This window comes from Sardina pilchardus, chromosome 13 (genome assembly GCF_963854185.1).
Source record: "Sardina pilchardus chromosome 13, fSarPil1.1, whole genome shotgun sequence".
Classification (NCBI taxonomy): domain Eukaryota; kingdom Metazoa; phylum Chordata; class Actinopteri; order Clupeiformes; family Clupeidae; genus Sardina; species Sardina pilchardus.
In genome coordinates, this window is record NC_085006.1 from 20094611 (window position 1) to 20110419 (window position 15809).

At 42.5% G+C, this 15809-nt stretch overlaps 1 protein-coding gene across 1 annotated transcript in view; it reads left to right on the forward strand.

The window, feature by feature from the left end:
* lsamp (limbic system associated membrane protein) overlaps positions 1 to 15809 on the forward strand; it is a 401092-nt gene that overhangs the window by 245433 nt on the left and 139850 nt on the right. The window lies entirely within an intron of this gene.

Consider the following 15809-nt stretch of genomic DNA (forward strand, 5'->3'; position numbering starts at 1 on the left):
TTATGGAAATCATTTGCTATGAAACAAATGAAATTGTAGATAGGAGACAGTAATTATAAATGAGCCTGTAATTACAGCGTTTTAAAACCACATAATAGATCCAAATGCACCTGGAATCAATGGGTTCAGTGCAGAGCATAGTGAAGCCATCAGTAACTGTAAATAAAATAATGTATGCAGAGGCACTTGGCAATCCATTGCTGAAGAACTATAGTCTGACTATCACCATACTTAGCTCAATCTTTACCTCCGCCAAGGAGGTTATGTTCTCATTGGGGTTTGTTTGTTTGTTTGTCTGTCTGTTTGTATGTTTGTTTGTTTGTTCGCAAGATAACTCAAAAAGTTACGGATGGATTTCGATGAAATTTCCAGGGAATCACCCAAGGCAGTGCGATCCGTATCACCGTCTTGATCCAGGAGGCGGTGGAGGTTTGCGCTCTCTGAGTGCTTTTCTAGTTTAAAATTGAACATTAGTCTGGGGAGTCTGCGCTTTATTTCTACTGCACAAGAGGCGTGATCAATGGGCATAGTCAACATGACTCTGTATGCTTTTGGATAGTCCTTCAACCAATCAGACCAACGATCCGGGTGCGCCTTCTGGATAAACTAGGTTGTGATTGGACCCAGAGAATGTGGACAAGAAGCAGTAGGGTAGAACAGATGTGCAGGCAGGGTTTACCCAGCCTAGAAGAACTGATCAATGCTCTTCGGTTTTGTTCTTCCTCTGAGTTATCTGACATGAACAGTGAGACCTCCAGCTGGTAACTGGAGAGACAGACTCTAAGTACAACTGAAGTTACACTGAAGAGATTCCACTTTCATCTATAGTACATTACATGGAGGGAAACCAAAAACCTTTCTTTTTTTTCTTTAAAAAAAACCCAACTTTTACGCCCCTCCTGCAAACACAGACACACAGTCACACAGACACACAGTCACACAGACACACAGACACACAGACACACAGACACACACACACACACACACACACACACACACACACACACACACACACACACACCAGCAGGCAGGCAGGCAGGCAGACACACACACACACACACACACACACACACACACACACACACACACATTACACATTACCCTAGTACATCTTAATCCAAATGCATTAATTCTAGCCAGGTTTTATTTGTGCTGGCTTTAACTTTCTTTTCAAACGAATTCCTGCTAATAATTTTGGACGCTTCTAGATGGAGACATACATAATTTAAACAGACCAGATTCATCACTTTTAATGAGACATAACAAATGTCCCCATGCAAGGAATGATAATCAACATGTGATAAAAGGATTGTCTAGTTCAAAATGGCTGGCATGGAAATAGCATATAACACATTGAGGCAGGAAGTCATACAATAAGAACACTCTTAGATGTGGAAGAAGGATTGTATTTACTTTAGAGAGTCATCTGGCGGAAACCCAAGATAATAACCTGCACTATATTATTCTTGACCAAACTCAAGCTCATTTTCAGCTCTTCATTGTATCAGAGGCTATGGGTTCATCTTTTATTCCTCGGAAAAGAAATGATTCTCTGCTATGGCCTGCAGTTGGTGGAGGCAAGAACTCCTTCCAAGATTTTCAATTACCTGAACAGCCTTTTCGTACTCATTACAACTATGACCTATTTGCAACATTCAACTGATTACAACTCTGACCTATATTTGAAATGATTTGTGTATTTGCTCTTTATTAAGTGTCAGGTATTGGCCTATACGACCCTAACTGACTTGGCAATTTCATTTAGTTTTCTTGTTTCCAACTGCCTTGTAATGTTTTAAGACTTGTTCATGAATGTTAAGACCACCACATAAGGAGTGTTAGAGTGTGATGTTAAGTGAGACCCTTTGAGGCTTCAGATAGAAATGGCATTCTCGGTCATAAACTGGGACACGTTCATCATTGCTCAATGGTGTTTTAAGCCCCCACTTCAAGGCAGCACTACGACTGTCGACTTCAAGGCACATAACCCTAACCCTAACCTTAACCTTAACCCTATTCCTAACCCTAGCCATTGCCTAACCCTATGCATTCCATGCAGTGCTGCTTGGAAGACGACTTTGGGGGCTTCAAACACCAAAAGGCTTCATCATGGATCAGATAATTTCACATTTGTCCTCCAAACACTGATCAGTTAGTTTCTTCATAAAATGAATCAGTTCTCTCTCATCATCGTATACATCAAGAGCTAAATCTGTGTGGCACTAATTATCTGTAGAACCAACATCGTGCATTCCAAACACCTCCAGAAGAATGGTCTCAAAGGAGAACTAGAATACTCTCAACAGTGCTCTTAGAATGATCAATGTGGGATGTGAGACTCGCCTTGCCTTGCCAAGAAAGAAAGACCTAAACTGCAGATAATGTTAATGCCTCCTCGTAAGCGTTCTTGTAAGACCAACATTACCAAAGGCGCAACATTGAATATAAAGAATACTGTATAATGTTTGGCTTGACCTTTACTTGAGTTCGTTCTGGTGAGAAGGATGTCCATGGTAACAACAAGAAAGTACTCTCAAACTTGTATTTATCCCTTGTTTGGTGTGATTGTGCATGCAGTCTGTGTCGCGCGGGTCAAAGCTGACCCGCTTTCGTGGACACGCACCGTTGATAAGGCTTTCTCCACAGAATTTTAAACTTTACATTTATTTTTTTGTGAAGACACCACTTGTCACATCAACAACCCACATGCAAGCACACATGCGCAAGCACACACACACACACACACACACACACACACACACACACACACACACACACACACACACACACACACACACACACACACACACACACACACACACACACACACAGTTGAGTTAGAATGCTGGTCCCATAAATATGGATTTTCTATTGTCTAGGAGGATGTGTGTGTGTGTGTGTGTGTGTGTGTGTGTGTGTGTGTGTGTGTGTGTGTGTGTGTGTGTGTGTGTGTGTGTGTGTGTGTGTGTGTGTGTATCTCCTTAGGGAATGAGTCAGGGGTGAAAGCGGTACTGTGGCAAGTCTGTTTTTCAAGTACATGCTTTCACTCTCTTCCTCTTTCTCTTTCTCTCTCTCTCGCTCTCTCTCTCTGTCTCTGTATGCTGATCAGTCGACGTCTATGTCTTTTTTGTGTGTGTGTGTGCCTACATGTAATTCAGTACATGTGTGCATGTGTGTGTGTGTGTGTGCATACAGTATAATTCAGTCCATGTGTGCACTTGTTCTGACCTTGAATGATTCAGAGAAAAACTTTTCTTGTTCCTCCATTGTTAATATGGAGTTTCTCGCTGTATGTATGTATGTCTGAGAGAAACAGAGAGAGAGAGAGAGAGAGAGAGAGAGAGAGAGAGAGAGAGAGAGAGTCTGTGTGCATGCGTGCGTGCGCGCGTGCCATGGCCACCGTCACCAGTATTGCAACAACACTACATTGCATTGAAGTATGGCCTGGCAATACTAGTTTCATACATGACATTACCTAAGATTATCCTGCGCTCAGTAAACATCACAAACTGCTGCTGCACCGCACCAATAGCTTTTCATCATGACTCGGTGAACAGTGTTTGTCCGGATGCATTGTACCGTTAGTGACTGACGCCAGAGAATAGTCAGAGGTTATTAGGGCCCATCCAGTTTCACTTCCAAATGTGATGTTGATGTAGCCTAGTTTATTGTAAAAACATTAGCTGTCTTCCACAGTGTTTCCTTTTCATTTTATAGCAGTGGCCACGGCTTCAATATTGCGCAATATTGTCTGGGCGCATCAGGTGGTAAGGTGTAGCGCAGGCTAAGGAAAACCCATTAATTTTTGGAGCAGGTCCAAGTGAACTGAGCTTCAAAGGGTTTTCCATATAGTAGGCTACCCTGTTTTCTCGCAACGGGGGCAAAAGTGAAATTCTCCTAGCGCTCTTTTCGTTTAAATGATGAATTTGTGCATATAGTGTCCGTGTCATTTAGTTTGTTCACATCTTACAACATAAATAAGGAACTGACAATTTCACTGCATTCTTTACATTAGAAAATGTAATTATTTACATTAGTAATCATATGCATGTGACAAATAAACATTCTTGTATCCTTGTATCCATCTAAATAAAGTCTAATGAAGTCAAACCACTTTATTCCTTAAACGATAAATCCATCTGGTTTTCTTCTTCCGTTCCATTCTGTTTACATCATAACAGCCTCAGCAGGCTGACTGAAATATGCTTCAACTTATAATTCTTTTGAAATGTTGACAATTCTGCACTCCATATGGATATTCTATTGGCTGGGTGAACTCTGCCTGATCTGCTGGCGATTTGGATTATGCCCTGCAGCTCAGGCTGGAAACCTGCACATCTATCTCTCCTGCTTCCTGTCCACGTCTGCTGGGTCCAATCACAAACTAGCGTATCCAAAAGGCGCACCTGGATCATTGGTCTGATTGGTTGAAGGACTATCCAATTGCATACAGTCATTTGAACTACAGTATGCCTTTGACCTAGATTTGAACTTTGAACTAGAAGTAAAGTGCAGACTCCCCAGACTAATGTTCAATCTTAAAACACTAAGCTTAGTATGATGATAGCCAGACTAGGTATTCTATATAGTGACAGAAAAATATCAAAGTTGGCTTTTACATGGCGTAGGAGGATACATCAAGCACGGTCTGCCGCCACATTAAAACCAAAACAACACACAACTTTGGACGGAAATAGAAAACTATTTCTGCATACTGAGGTGTCATGGCACTTCCCATGATGGGCTGGAGAATATTGTGGATAGGACTCTAAGAATCACATTAGACGTGTCGTGCACTCAATGTGAATGCGCGATTTGATGCAGACAAAACATATCGACTGGTAGGTTAGTAGCGAAGGTAAATGGCATTATAGCAATTTTACAATTGTGGCGATGGCACACTACTTGGGGGGAGGGGGGGGAATTCTATAATATGGTCTTGCGGTGATAGCCTAGGCCTACAGAATCACAGACTATAACCAAAGAAAGTAAAGGAGATGTTTTTCACCTTTATTCTCCAAATAAAAGCCTAGCCTGCCTCCACTGCTAAAATCAATTCTAGAGGAAAACACTGGGTTTCTGAATCACTGTAGCTCCAGATAGGGCTACTGCTTTGGTCGTGATGAATGAAACATGTCCACAACAGTTGCTAATGAAACTAATGGGCAGCTGATTATAAAGTGGGTGTATTTTATCTTGGTGAACACTGCCTCCGGAGCGGCATACCTTAAATTGTCAGCGGTCACTATTATGCCAAAGTCCCCATTTTGAATGAATTGTCTCTGATGTAATAAATACAACACATTGGGCTTGGCAAGATATTTGGTAATACTTCTTCCAGTGATGGCGCCCTTTGTGTGTGTGTGTGTGTGTGTGTGTGTGTGTGTGTGTCTGTGTGTGAGTGTGTGAGTGCGTGCGTGCGTGCGTGCGTGCGTGCGTGCTTGGAGAGAGAGAAAAAATAAAAAGAACAGAAAAGCATAAGATAAGTCAAATAAGTCTAAGCGGACGAGGGGTTGGTTATGATCTGAGCTCTCACTATAGATAATTGTGAAAAGTTCCAGTTGGTCTGTAATAGCTCAATTAACCACCTGGTCAATAGAGAACACAAAGCAATATGAGTACCCTGATGGCCTGCTGTTTTCTAAAATCACGAAAATTGCTGTAATTCATTTTTTTTTTCCTGTTCTATTCATAGACTCTATTCAAAGATAGCTCATCAAAGGTTATGCAGAAGAAAATTCTGGCCTCAGACCTTGAGAGAAAATAAATTGACAATTTTTTTTTTTTTTTTTTTTTTTTTCTTACTCCTGACTGGTGTAGAAATGGTTCAAACCAATTTCATCTACCAGGTTTAACATGTATTTGTACACAACTCACCTGGGCCTATTACAGCTATCACTGTTATTGTGGGGCAGCCGTGGCCTACTGGTTAGGGCTTGGGGCTTGTAACCTGAAAGTTGCCGGTTCGATCCCCGACCAGTCCACGGCTGAAGTGCTCTCGAGCAAGGCACCTAACCCTTCACTGCTCCCCGCTCGCAGCTGGTTGGGCAGGCAGCTCACTGCTCTGAGTTACTGTTTGATTCACCTCACTGTGTGTTCACTGTGTGCTGTGTGTGTTCACTAATTCGGATAAATTGGGTTAAATGCAGAGAAACAAATTTCCCTCACGGGATCAAAAAAGTATATATTCTATTCTATTCTACAGCGACAGGAAGTGCAGAAAGAACCCAAAGGAGGCACTATATTCCTTTGCATGGCTCCATTTTACAGTGGATGATAATCCCCCATTTTAAAAGTAATGCACGAATGGGCATGTCTTTGAACACATCAACATGCATCAGTAAGCCAGGGTCTGCTGTCACCATTTCTAGGAGACACACATACATGAATGAATTTTAATAGGCAGTTAATCAGGCTTGCAGAAACACTGTCTGTTCGAATCCTTGTTGACCCTACTAGCTAATGCTATAGATATGCCATGTGACAGGCTCTTATCATGGCAAAGAAGATGCAAAAGCGTTGTTTCTTTTTTGTCTTATGTTTGACTTATCATTTACTGTGAATAATTTGGCTGAAATGTACTCATCCATGTCCACTGATGTTCACTTATCTAGACATATAACAAACAACTGAGATACATTACTCATGTCTATTCATAGCTTTCATTTAGAGAAGTTGATGCAATGCAAGAGTATCATATCAGAGTCCTTCCGTCTAAACTGCACTTTCACACGGATAAAGATGAAATATGTGACATTCAACTAGTCCAATTCACTGAACAGTGAACACTTAGTGGCAATTGATATGTTGAATGGTATGTGTGTACAACCAGCCAAAGCAAGGCCAGGGCTGCACTTCTCCTCTCACACAAACTCCCTCATTTGCACTTACTACAAAGATGTCACTGACAGCTTAATGTAAGCTGCAGAGCGAATACAACTGGAACAGGACAGGCCGGTGGATTCGTATACCTTGTAGAACGGTATCGTCCTTCTGATTGAAGCTCGGGAAAAACGGCGGGCTATTCTCAGGTCAGTGAAGCTTAAGAAACTGAACCGGTGACCTCACCGCTCGAAGCATCTGTGCCATCTGCTGAACTATAAAAGCACTTGGCAGAACGGCTGCTTTCAGGGTGAACACATTCACTTTATTTTCTACACAGACTCACTTAAGAACATGTGTGCAGAGGAGAAACATTCAAGATCCTTTGAGCATAAAATGAAAGAAAACGACATGGTTCTCAGTGAGGATATAATAATGGATGATTAGTGACCTTGTTCTGTCATTAACTTTCAGTCAAGACATTTCTCTCTAGTCGTGTAAGCCTGGGTTAAGTCATTATGGTGGAAGGGGATATGTGAAACTGAGCTATGCAGCCATAAAAGTTTATACTAAATATGTCAGGTCGAAATTACAGTTATTGGGGGGTAGAGCTGTGAAGCTTGATTGAAACTCACTTATGCTCTTTAGATGATTTGTTTTACATTCATAAAGTTTGTTTTATGAATCAAAGTCAAACTGATTTATAGTTATTGTCTGAAGTCTCAAGTCAGTTCCTAAATCAGTCAGCCAAATAAACTCTTTGCATTATACCCAGTTATTTATAAGTCTTATTTTGTTTACATTTCTACTTTGATGAATTGCTCTTTGAATTGCTATAGTTGTTCTTTTTCTTTGAATTGAAAGAGGATTCTGATGTAATTAGGGAACTTTCTTGCAGGAGTTGGGAGTAAATGAGTATAGCGGGGATGGTCCAGCAAACCTTAGCATAATTCATCAATCGAGATCTGATGTTCCAGTCTGCAAATAGGTCATTAAACAGAGTCCTTCCCCTTCTGTCTTTTCCCCCTTCAAACCAGTACCCTCAGACTCATGGCAGTAATGCAGCTCTTGGATCGATATAGTGAGCAATGTAGCAGAACAGATCGGCCGCTATATGGCGGTTCGGAATGGCCCTCTTACTGCCGAGGCTTGTTAGTCACATCGCCACCCCACAGGTGTATGCCCCAAACCCCACCACCACCATCACTGTTCTGTCCTTTTCCCCAGCAGATCCCTTCCTGTGCCGACACTGTCACTTCCATCACACATGTTCGGACTTAAGGGCCAGAATCAAGCTGGCACTCTCGCCAGGGAGGTCCCTCCAGCTATGAAATAATGACACCACACACTGTTTGCTGCTGCCACTGTTAGGGCGTCGTTTTGACAGAAGTGGCATTTTTTTAAGACGTGCACAGGAGTGTCCACTTGTGGGCATCTGGTGGTGGAGGCGTTGAGTTCAATTTAATGCCATGAACGATGGGGGAAAGTTGTGATTGCTCCGAGCAGAAAGAGCTGACTTGCATAAATGAAGTCAGATGTTTTACTTCTTCCTGTACTTTATTTTAGGTCAGTGGAGGAGCGAACTGTATGAAACTGTGAATAAGCAAAAAAAGAATAACTTATTTATTGATGATTATTAATTGTGTCATGAAGCAGTGAATGTACTGTTTGTTAATCACAAACACATGAAGACCACTGATGAACATGAAAACATGAAATGAAACTCCATTCACTTCCAAAAACAGATGTCCGTTTCTGTTTTTTCTGTTTCATGTTAAGAATAATCTGCTGTAGATGAAACCATGGCTTTGCAAGATTCCGCGAGTGAAGTTTATAAAAATTCATTCCCTCTGTGTGTGATAAAACTCGGAGCACATTCTTTTATCTGACACACCGTTGACTGGAGTGTTGTGCCATTGCCATGGGGGGGGGGCACGACACAGCATTTGTGTCAGACCAGGGGAATGAAATTGCAGTGCATTCTTGGGACAAGGTGCTGATTGGCCAAATGGTGTGCTAGGACAGGATTCTCCATGTTTGCCAAGCAGTGTGCCGAGAAAGGAGCGGCCTGCGCAGCTGCGGTCAGCTGGGGGGGGAATAATGGAACTTGCAGTTTGTTTTCTGAGTGTTGTCTGGCAACTAGAAGGATAAACTGGGGAAGTAAACTGTTTATCATACGGCTCCTCGGAGTGCTGCAGAAAGTTCCTTTCACATGTATCAGCCTTCCCTTTGTTCCGAGGTCTGTTAAATCCATGTAATGACCACTGCACAATACAGTACATAACGACCGTTGTCAATGAAAATGGACAGTGACGCTTTATTTGAAGGGGTTTACATAAAGGTGACATAACCGTCATAAAAATGACATGACACATGTCATGCACATCAATGAGACATTATGTACTTTTGTAGACCCCTTCAAATAAAGTGTTACCAAACGGACTTTAACGCCTCTGATTCATGCCTTTCATTCCTAAATGAGCATACTGTACCTAAATGTCTGCGTAAAATAGTACACTGTAACACGAAGAAACGGCGACGCTCACTACCCTCGTCCCCTTGTCTGTCCTCCTCTCACCTGGCGAGTCCCTTGACCTCCGTCCCCGTCTGATTTACTCCCGTTTTTTATCGGCAGAAAAACGTTATTTCCCCGCGGAGCCGAAGGGATTAATCCATGTCAGTTATGTTACTCAGGACACTGATGCTGCAGAACATAATCAACTCTTATCTGTGAGAGATCGTTCACAAGGGACCCGTTCTGGAGTGTGTAAAAGAGGGGAAAAAAGCAGGCTAGTAATCTCTTAAGCTACACTGTGTAAAATTGTCTATGGGTGTACTGAGGGAATGTGATTCTGTGTCTTATGCCTTTGGGTAGTTGGGTGTTACGAACATCATTGATTGAATGTCACCAGCGATGGACTGATTAATTGATTGATTGATTGATTGATTGATTGATTGATACAGTAGATAGATAGATAGATAGATAGATAGATAGATACACTGTAGATAGATAGATAGATGGATGGATGGATTCAATCGTTTATTCACTCAGTCATTCATTCGTTTATTTTAACCATCACACATTGCTGGTATTTGTCTTGGTCTGTGATTCATGTTCTTTTTTACCTCCGCCAAGGTCATCGGGGACTGGCATTTGTTTGTCTGTCGGTTTGTCTGTCTGTCTGTCTGTCTGTCTGTCTGTCTGTTTGTTAACAAGATAACTCAAAAAGTAATGGATGGATTTCGGGGATTTTCAGGGAAGAACAGACATGACCCAAGAAAGAAACGATTAGATTTTGGGACTGATCCATAATTCTGTCGGTATTCAAGAGGCATTTATGTATTTAGCTTAGTGGTGTAATGGCATGGTATGGCCACGTGGTGGCGATCTGAATAGTTTTGGTTCAAATGTATGACAACCTAGGAAGAACATTGCAGGCGGAGGTAGCTGCGCTCTCGGAGTGCTTTTGTAGTTATAATGAATCACAGTTTATGTAGAAATGATTCCTAGAAACGGATATGCCAGATACAGTATGTTATAGAAAAAATAGACAAAAGCAGGCAATGCTGACTGTGGCAGAATATGTGTGTTTTTATGGTCCTAAGAATAGCCTACAGTGAATGGCTGTAGAATATGTTCATATTAATTATGGTTATGGCTCTTGACAGAGGCATTCATCCAAAGCCATATACTATAATACCTATACACATTATCATAAACATTTACAGTTTAAAGCAATCATATTGCCTATATACACACACAACCAATTTAATACATTTAGCAAAAATAATAGCTAGCATTGCCTGTTTTTTTTTTGTTTTTTGTACATGTTTACATTGACACACACACTCACACACCATCAATACAATGACATGAATGGCTTTCTGAATGCGCAGGAACGTTCACTCCAAGCAGATTGGCAATCCCATCTTTAGAGAGTATGGGGGGAAAGGGGGCAAGAGCATCTGTTGCCTCATTATGAGAAAATTGAAACATGCTCTCCTCTTCCCAACACTACACTGCTTTCAGAGGAACATGGCAAGTCCTTAGCAACGAGAGAGAGATGCACAATTTCAAATCATACACCCATTTGCAAATCCGTAATAAATTGGAGGTGTGTTTCTCTGTATTGTGTGAAATTTGCAGTGTATGTACACAGTAAGTACATAGTATATAAGATGTGTGTATGAGCGTGTGTGTGTGTGTGTGTGTGTGTGTGTGTGTGTGTGTGGGTGGGTGTGTGTGTGGGTGTGTGTGTGTGAGAGAGGGAGAGAGAGAAAGTACCTTAAATATCATATTTCATTTATTCCAAAAAAAACAGATGGCTGCTGACTAATTATTCCATCTCTGCAGATTTATTGCTGTGACACCCACAGACGAACGTAATTAAACTTAATATTTGCACATCTTAGAATAGATATGGAGTAGAGAAGGGTTTTTTTTCCCCCTCCCAGGTGAGGTGCTCTTGTATACTTAGAATAATAGTCCCGACAGGCTCTGGGTCATGTGCCCATCTCAGAGAGACCAAGTGTCCTTCCAAACCACACTAATCCTGTCCCATAGCTCTGATTAGTATTATTGGTTGCATTTGGTCGGGGACGCACCTTTTAAATGAACATCCTGATTGGGTGACAGTTGGATGCTTTTCCGCATTCAGCTCCATTTCATGCTCACTCCCCGTACCATGCGCACCACCATCAATATTTTGTTACGCATCGAGTTTACCGTTTCGCAAGCACTCCTGGCAGAATCCTTATAATTATTTTCTCATCGAAAAGAGAAGAGGGGGGAGAAAAAAAACAACTGAATTAAAACCACCCCCCTGTATCATTGTCTGAGTTCTGTTTTGTTTCCCGTCTAAGTGTTTGCTAAGGAGAGCCTGAGCATTATGAGCCGGTCCTTTGAATGAATAAACAAGTGTGGTGATTATGATGCAACGAACGTTATTGTGTGTTGATTTGGGGCTCAGTTTTATGAAAGGCAATGAATAATTCACCACATTGGAATCATAGTTCAATAAGAGGCTGAGCGGTTTTCCACAGCCTGGGATGTTCTATGGGTTTATCACTGTCTTCGATATCATAATGCTCCTATTAAAGTTTCAGAATTGAGTGTCTGGGTTTTAGTGCTTCGGTGTCTGTTCTCTGTTTGGAGCCGTGGGTTTTTTCATTTGGGGATTTTTTTATCTTTTAGTATTGAGTGCCTGTTGTGTTTAGCACAGCAATACGTTGTGTGTCTGTGTCTTTCGTTTTTTTTTTTTTTTTTTTGCCTTTATGAGTTTTTGCTCCTGTGTTCTTTCTAGTACACAGACAAGCACACACCCACACACATACACAACTAGAGAGAGAGAAATATATATATATATATATATATATATATAGAGAGAGAGAGAGAGAGAGAGAGAGTGAGAGAGAGAGAGAGAGAGAGAGAGAGAGAGAGAGAGATTTTGCCGATAATATTTGTATTGCAATAATTATGTTGTCATGGTCAAACGCGAATTGAACCTTGCTTCATAAGAATGAGATGTCATGACCTGTAGAGAATGTGGCAGAAGTTAGTGTCTAATGATGTCCCCCATTTCAATTACAACTCAAAGAGAGTATGCAAGTGTTTGCCTCTGAACTGTAAACTGACTGACGAAAGGCTAGTTATGGCAGTTAATGACTTACTTACTAATTAGCCTCTGCATAAACCCAAAATATGGTAAGTGCCCCAACTCCTATGCCATCTCTGATGGGTATCGGATTAGCACAATTTGTACATAGCAAGCATTCTAGCTAGTTTTAATTCTCGCATTTGATTGACATTAGCAGTATTAATCGTGGGGCTAGGCTGACATGTTTTGAAATCACTTGTTAAAGAGTGTTCTTCTTGTCGGCCTTCCCTTGAAGGTCGCACTGAGTAGCTGTCCAGTGGTCATAAAAAACATTGTAAAACGCCCCTGATTTCTGATTAAATAATTTGTTGTTATTCATTTGCGCTCCGCACGGAAGTGAGGGTCACCCTGTGCATATCAAGTATTTCTGGCTTCAGTGAGAAGGTTTAGGCTATTCATTAAACCAGCCGTGTCTTAACTATTCTCCACGTAAATGCAGCATGCCTGCAGACACATTAAGTATTTCCCACTACTGGTGACCTGGGGATTGGACATGTAATTTAAGCCTAAAGGTATTGATTTGACATTATTGTGCTGAAATAGTGAGTAGCAAGCCCTATTGATTTTACAGACTGATTTACTCTTGGCCAAGTGGCTGATGGGAAGCTTCCTCATCTTGTCCAATCAGATGAGAGGCATAATCTTTGTTGGCTGGTTAATTCTATTCATTACCATTAACCTTTATTAGAGTTCCTGCAGACAGAGTCGGGGTATGCACGAACGAGTCACATCACAAAAGCACACTGTTTGAAAGGAAATTTTCCACCGCCTGTAATTTTGCTTGCTTTTTTAGGTTACAAAATCGAGGTATGTCCAGAGGCTATGACTTTACCAGGGCTTTTATTTGAATAATTGACCGTTTATTGACAGTTCCCAAAAGGCCAACTCCTTGTTAAGCATGTGTTTCAGACATTGGAACATTGGAATGTGTAGGTGTATGCTCTGTGATTCAAGTGAAAAGCCAGATGTGGATGAGCTGTTGTGCTTTCTCTTGTGAGTGTGTGTGTCTATGTGTGTGTGTGTGTGTGTGTGTGTGTGTGTGTGTGTATGTGTGCGTGCGTGCGTGCGTGTGTGCGTGTGTGTGTGTGCATTTGTGTGCGTGCATGCATGCGTGTCTGTGTGTGTGTGTGTGTGTGTGTGTGTGTGTGCGCGCATTTGTGCGTGTTTAACCCCATTACAGTAAAGGCACAAATCATGTTTGAACTCATGGTGTGGGAGACTAAGCCACACACGAGATTATCCCCACAACATGGCTTCAGTCCAACCCAAACAGCGGCCGGTGAAAGACTGTGTAGCCTTCCAGCAAGGCATCTGGAACGTGTGGTCAAGCAACACAATCAACACACTAAAAAGGCACACACACACACACACACACACACACACAACACACGCACACACACACAACACACAACACACACACACACAACACACAACACACACACACACACACACACACACACACACACACACACACACACACACTGTCGTCCTCCTCTGCCTCCCACCCACACAGTCGCATGCATGCCTGTATGCCGCGCTTATGGCTCATTATGCCGCGTCCGCGGCCATAACGCCGTGATGAATTGTGAGGTCGCACCCAACGACCCCCTCCGCGACCTTCAGTCATTTTACGCGTCCGTTTTGCCAGTGGCGCCACTGCTCCCTCGCCGAATGGCCCCGCGAGGAGTGAGATCCATTAGCCTCCAGCAAGGAAGGCAGGCCAATGAGGGGTCAAAAGTCAGAGGATCAGCTCCATTAGCAAAAAGCAAACGGCACTGGCAGCCGCAGTCACAGCAGCAGCAGCAGCAGCAGCAGCAGTGGCATCCTAACAGCCTTGCTAGGCTTCTCACGCCGGGCATGTCTCACAGCTAAAACAACACGGCATAATGAGTTTACCTCATCAACCATGCTAAGGTGTGATTATGCGGGTTTCGGTCCAGGGACGCTGCCTGCCAGCGCACTCTTCACGCGTGTTTGCTGAATTGCGGTCCTCTCGAGGATAGCAGAGTGCATGTGTGTGTTTTACACAAGAGGGAAGGCGAATGTGTCATAAACCAATTCTCTGGAGTCACAGTATTGATTTTTTTGTGCCCCTTCTGTCCTTCAAATGGATGACACATTGAGGAGAGCATTGGGGACTTCAACCACTCCCCATCAAGAATACATTGATAGGGCTTTTAGATTTTTTTTTTCTCAAATAGCATCCAAAGCTTTCAGCTCTACTCTGCCGTACTTCTCTATCCAGTCTGTCATTATCATCAGTCCCATCTTCTTTTCCTCTAATGATTTCTTTTGTACAACTATGAGCCCAGAGCCTCCCAGATAATAATCAAAAAATGGCGGGCGGGCTTTGAATGCACAAAAGCGAGAAGAATAATACGATGTGTTAGTCAGGAATTAGTGTGCCATAGCTGGTTGTCTCTAATTAGGACAGAGGAGAGAATAACTGTGCTGAATATCTCTAAAAGGCCCAGGGATAAGCCTATGGGTCCTTATCTTCCTGGGGAACACTGGCTGTTTTTGTTACAGGATGGGAAGCAGGCGTGCTGAAGACGGGTTCACTGCGTGGTGCCATTGGCTATAAGCCCTCCGGAGTGATTCTCAGGTTGTGGAGGTCAACTTCTCCCCAGGGAGGGAGAGCCACCGCGGATGCTTTTCATGGATGGTGGTCATGCGTGGGGCAGTAGAGGCTACGGTGTATACTTCTGGTTTAGCTTATGATTTTGCTTTGCCTTATAAATGTCTGTGTGTGTGTGTGTGTGTGTGTGTGTGTGTGTGTGTGTGTGTGTGAGAGAGATAGAGAGAGAGAGCGAGAGAGAGAGAGAGAGAGAGAGAGAGAGAGAGAGAGCTGAGCAAGACAGCTGTTTAGGGTGTGCTCTGTAAGCTTGTCGATGCCGTGGTCCAGCCAACCGAAAAACGCACTACCCAGCAAGACGTTTCCATGTGCTGCTTTGCTGTTAGACTCCACTGATCACATGGCGCATTAATTAAATTATTTCAATATTCCCCCTAATGCTTACTCAGGGTAAACTTTGCCCACTGTGCTACTATAGCCTCTCTCGAGATGGAGAAAAAAATGTTCATTGACTACTATCCCAAAGGGGAGCTGTACAAAAAAAAAGACCCATTCATGAGACTGGTGTATAGGCTCGCTTAGAGTGACTTTGAAAATCTGAAACAGAATGACATTACGGTTTTGACGCCGGCGTGATGAACATTTGAAACACTGCTAGATTAGCTTCAGTGACACCGACGTGTCCGGTGACCGGTTATGATTAAAGCCCTTGGCCCACTTGAAACAAAATTATGGTAATCTGAGACAGCTGCTGG